Here is a 6,000-nt window from a genome sequence, read left to right on the forward strand (position 1 = left end):
GCACTTATATTTCTTTAAAACCAACATGAATTGGCTGCAAGCAAAATAAACAGATGCAACTAGCAGAATCATAAATCACCAAGTTGGAAAGTGAGATCCAGTTCAGGAAACCATCTCCCAGTTGGTTTCAGAGAAGGAGATAGAGGAACAGAGCCTCAGTTTCATGTGAATGTCCTGTTCCCTGAACAAGTCCTCTGGGATGAAATAGGAAATGTGTCACACAGATCAGATATCCAGACCGAGCATAGACACAGTGAATCAAAACCTCCTCCCCTGTATGCACACTTTTTAATAAACATGGAAAATAAACACTTAGACTTTCTGAAGTTGTGAAGAAATATTAAAAACGACTTCCATGTGTTTGGGCACATAACAATAGTCACACGCCAAGACTCACCAAAGCTATTTTTTCAGCAAAAGTACACTGTGAATTCTAACTTCCCTCCTAGAAGATGGAACTGCCACACACGCACAAACATGTGCACGCACACACACACAGAAATGCACACACACCATTCCAACTCCACAATACCAACCACAGAAAATGGCAGTGCTACATATCCACTCAGCAGTGCAAGCCACATCCAATCAGTCATCAACTTCTGTTGATTATATATGCTAAATATTTCTCATTTCTATATCATTTCTATATTCTCTTCCCATTTCCACAACTTTTGTGTAGTCCAAGGGTTGTCAAATTCATTTTCTGTTTTCTTTGGGTTTTTTTTTGGTTTTTTTGTTTTTTTTTTTAAGACAGAGTCTTGCTCTTGTCTCCCTGGGCTAGAGTGCAGTGGCATCATCACAGCTCGCCGCAATCTTGAAGTCCTGAACTCATGCAATACTCCTACCTCAGCCTCCCAAATAGCTGAGACTACAAGTGCCCACCACCATGCTCAGCTAATTTTTCTACTTTTAGTAGAAACAGGATCTCACTCTTGCTCAGGCTGGTCTCGAACTCCTGAGCTCAAGTGATCCTCCCATCTCAGCCTCCCAGAGTGGTAGGATTACAGGCGGGAGCCATCACACCTGGCTTCAAACTCTTTTTAAATAGCCAGGTAGTAAATATTTGAGGTTTTGTGGGCCAAAGAGTCTTTGTCACAACTACTCAACTCTGCTCTAGTTGTGCAAAGCAGCGATAGAGCATGGTACATAGGTGCTCCGTGAAAATTTCTTGGCCCAGACTGTTAACAACTCTTATCACCTAGTGATTAGTTAACACTTTTTATTTGTATACCTTTATATAATTTGCAGTTTTTTAAATAAGCATATTTGTTTTCTAATCAGAAGAAAATAGATCTGCATTTCAATTTAAATATGAAATAATATAGAAATAAATTAAATGTGCATTCTTAAGGCACAGAACTGGATTCATATTAAGGGTACTGGTGAACAAAATAATTTGAAATTAATAAGCTTTTTAAATTTTTATTGTAAAATTTAATTATGGTTCAGAAAAAATTGAGTGAATAACTTTCTCTGAAAAAAAAATACATTGTAGACTGCAGTTATGGGGGAGAAGAGCTGGTAAGTTAAATTATCACACTTTCTATTCTGAAAATGCTAAAAAGTCCCATTTCCAGTCTGACTATAAAAATACATATGCCCCAAATGGCTGAGAATAAATACAACAGGAAAAGCAAAAGCTGTAAAGCTAAGGGCATGCAACAGGCTCTAAAAAAAAAATCTCAGAAATACCCAAAGCGGCAACAAGGAACGTTTGGCTGGAATCTGAAGTTCTTTCCAGTCGTCTTTGTCCTTTGCTCCATGTTGAAGGATGTGCGTGAACTCAACGTAATTGAAATTCCCCTTTTTGTCAGTAGGGGCGTCGCTGCACAGCTCCTCCACTTCCTCGTCTATAAACAGATCTCCCACTGTTGTCCGCAGCTCCCTCAGGCAATCGTCCTAACTGGTGCCAGTTGCTGCTTCACCAAAGCAAGCAAAAGCATTTCCGATGACATCTTCTGGATCTGTGCCATTTAAGTTCTCACCAAACATGGTGAGGAACGTGGTGAAATTGATGGGGCCTAGAGCCTCATTCATCATGGCACCCACATACTCATCAGTTGGATTTTTCCCTAGTGAGGCAAGTCTATCATGCAAATCTTCCTTGATCAATCATGTTGAAAGCCTCTTTGAACTCCTGAATCTGTGTCTAGTCAAACACGGCAAATACACTGGATGCTGCACGTCAAGGGTGCTTCTTGTGGTCTTGGTCTTTGCCCTTTTACTAGACATGGTGGTGGTTAAATCCCTGCACAGCCACGAGAATCCGAGTACCTCGGTGACCAATAAGCTGTCTATATCAAAGGAACAAAATGCTGCAAATATAAAAGCTTCTAATAAATTCAATCATGAAGGAATAAATTTCTGGGTCCCACTTTGAAGGCATCTTCTGTCATTGTAAAGTAGATTAAGGGCTACTTAGTCTCCACTTGATCTGTCCACTATCTTGAGTAGAGCTCCTACTTAGCAACTTAGAGGAAAAGTTCCATAAAAACCAAATGAGGCCAAGCACAGTGGCTCACATCTTTTGTCTCCATGGCAATTCCTGAATGGCTTGCTGGGAGGCTGAGACAGGAGGATCGCTTGAGGTCAGGAGTTCAAGATCAACCTGAATAACATAGCAAGACCCTGTTTCTACAAAAAAAATAGAAATATTAGCCAGGCATGGTGGTACATGCCTGTAGTCCCAGCTGCTCAGGAAGCTGAGGCAGGAGGATGAGTAGAGCCCAGGAATTTGAGGTTTCTGTGAGCTATGATGACTCCACCACAGTCTAGCCCAGGTGACAGAAGAGCAAGACCCTGTCTCAAAAAAAAAAAAAAAACTCAACTGAATGATACATCAAAAATAGTTAAAAAGTTGTAGAAGCAAAGAGGGGAATGGCAGTTGCCAGAGGCAGGAGGTAGGGGGGAAACAGGGAGGCATTGGTCAAAGGGTAGAAAGTTTCAGTTATATAAGATGAGTAAGACCTAGAGATCAACTATAAAGCATTGCAGCTATAGTTAACAACTCTGTATTGCATACTTAACAATTTGCTAAGAGGATAAATCTCATGTTAAGTGTTAGGAATACAAATAATAATAAAGGGAGCAGGAAGAAACTTTTGGAGGTGATGGATATGTTTATGACACAGCCATTGTGGGAATGACTTTATGGTGTATACTTATCTCCAAACTCACCAAATTGTGTACCTTTTGCATGTCTAATAAGTAAATAAATGAGTCTACCCAAAAAAAAAAAATCAAATAAAAGGAAATAAAATATAAACTGAAAATAAATCAATTTAAAATAAAATAAAAAATAAAGTATTTCATCTCCATGGCCATTATTGAATGGCTTACCTTCAGGCTACTAACACTGCTAAAATAACCAGGGATTATACTTTACAGTCTGTCCACACTGGGAGGAGAATGAAATTACTTAATCCAGAAGTTTGACTGTACTCCTACCAGGTCACTTTCATACCGTGAGATGTTTTTATTCCAGTGGGATGAGCCACCTTCTAACCGTATTCTTTCTTATTTCTCCTGTTCTTTTGATTCTGCTCATTGTTTTAATCTTCCCATTATTCTTATTTGATTAATTTTTTAATGTGTTTTTCCTAGAAACAAACTTAAGAGGCATTTGCACCATGTCAGAGCATTTAATGGCTCTCTCCCGGACCACACCCAAAACCACCACCACCCCATAAACTGTTGCTTCCATTACCTTCTCACCATTCAGGCTATTTCTCAACTTTGTTACTTATTCACTGTTTTAGACTTTCACTCTAGCTAAATCTCCCCAGTTTTCATCTCATTCGCGTGTACACAGATTTTTTTCCCCTGACTTCTCAGCCCCTTCAAATGGACAACTCGCTAGGAAAGTCTGCCTCAGCTTTGTCTCCTTCCTAAGATGCTGTTCTTGGATTAACCCCTTTGACTCCACATACAGTGACCTATGGTCAAGGAATATCCTCAGCTCAGGCCAGAACTCTTAGCAAGAACCCATTTTAGACCACAGGAACCTGAGTTTCCCTCCTGTCCCGAAAGAATGATAAGATCATTTGAAAAATTAGTCTTCTAAGATTTACTAAATTATTTCATTTGGATTTAAACATATCCTTATAAAACCTGTTTTGTCACTGAATCACCACTGTCCCTCAAAAATACTCAGGATTTTGCTTTGATAAAATAGCTGACATAAAAATTATTTAAGTGAACACAAAACAAAGAAGAGAATTCAGTTGCCTCCCAAACCTATCTGAAAGGGACCTACTTTGTTCCAGGCCCACCTTAGGAATGACATTTTGCTCAAAGTTATGTTTGTGTGTCTGATCCTTTTAAAAAAGATCAAATTGGCCTTGGGAAGTAGCCAGGATTGAGTTTTTTTCTTAGAAAGACCCATGAGTTATTCTAATCATTTTGTGATCCTGTATGTAAGTCAGTCACTATTTCTTGAGTGCTTGCTGTGTATGTGTGATAGTTCCGGATTGTTCTACTCACTCATGACGGATGGACACAACATAGTAAGAAGTTGGGCCAGGTAATCCCTGAGCTAGGAAGAGAATGGGAGGAACAAAGAGAAAATCTCAGCATGGCCCTGAATAACAAGGGCACATTAGAAGGGATAAAGGGAGACGATCAACTCCTCATGAGATGTCCAGGTATAAATTGCCTCTGCCAGTTCCTCCACCTTGGCCCTTTCCTCTGTCTGAGCTGGAGGTGGTCTTGGATTCTGCTCTACAAGGAGCTGTAGGGAAAATAAAATAGAGATGGTTAACAACACTCGAATGTTCAACACACAACCCCTTTTTAAGAAATAGAAGTTCAAAATCCGGGGCCTTCCAGCTGGGCTGAGTACAGCTGTTGTACCCTGAGTCCATGCCATCCCTTTGAAACAAAAAACAAAGCAGCAGTAATAAAAATAAAATTTGTACTTAAAAAAAAAAAAATGTTGGTCCCTTCCCACTCATGTTTATGTATAAACCAAACACCAGCAAAACAAACTGGTGGTTAAACTGGCATTTTAGTTATGAGCCATTGCATTAACCAAACAAGCTATGGGACACCCACAGGCATCTCTTATTTTTATGGTGCTGGATGGCAGGAAGGCCCAGGTAGGCGTCCAGGTATCCTACTGCTCTCAGAGAGAGGCCTGAAACCTTCACTATTTCCACAGAAATTAATCTTAATAAAAATCATAAGAAAGTTTAAAATCTTCAGGAAGAGAAACTCCTTCTAAGCTCAGGCTTCATAACATGTTTAGAGAGAAATAAAAACTCCAGAGCATGACTTTATGACTGGGTTGATGCTATTTTAAGCGACTAGTTTCCCACTCTGATTAATTAACCCAGTGAATTCTCTCACAGGAGACATGGGTGGGTCAATGCCTGTTTGAAAACCTGTTCTTTCGGAGGCAGCTTTTGTTTTTTTCGGGCCCCTGGATGTGGGGATTTCCTAACTGACTTAGGAAAATGTAGCTCAAGCTGATGAAACCATGTTGTACTTATTATTAGGCCCAGAGTGCCGGGGAGAAAGTGTGACAACCTACAGCTGGCCTTGGAAAAACAAGCTTCTTGGAATTCAATGCGGCGGCAGAGAGCGCCTGGCCAGGGGCATTATGGGAAGGCACCTGTGTCAAGGCAGAGACTAGAAGAGACGAAGGGATGAGTGCTGGGGGGAAGTGAATCTGTGGTTTTGACTGGCGTAACCAGTCCCATTTGGGTTAAGAAGTCAATGGAAAAACGATCCTTCCTCAGTTACTTTTATTTTGTTTTTGTTAAAATTTCTTTTGGAAAAATTAAACATCTGGCCCTCTTTATGGAAATAGTTGTTATGGTCTCTGGAAGAAAAATTATATATATATATATATATATATATATATATTTTTCACAGAGTTCAAATCAATTTGGTCAGGGAAGGCTTAGGGGAGAAGAAAGCCCCAACGCAGGGTGGCTGCTTCTCTAGCCTTCAAACATTTTGAAAATAAACCTTCTGCTGAGTCCATTCTGGAGCACT

At 40.0% G+C, this 6,000-nt stretch overlaps 1 pseudogene; it reads right to left on the reverse strand.

Annotated features, from left to right (window-relative positions):
- Positions 1-1,433: 1,433 nt before the first annotated feature.
- On the reverse strand, positions 1,434-5,785 carry LOC142873293 (myosin regulatory light polypeptide 9 pseudogene; annotated as a pseudogene).
- Between the last annotated feature and the right edge of the window lie 215 nt (positions 5,786-6,000).

This window comes from Microcebus murinus, chromosome 10 (genome assembly GCF_040939455.1).
Source record: "Microcebus murinus isolate Inina chromosome 10, M.murinus_Inina_mat1.0, whole genome shotgun sequence".
Lineage (NCBI taxonomy): Eukaryota > Metazoa > Chordata > Mammalia > Primates > Cheirogaleidae > Microcebus > Microcebus murinus.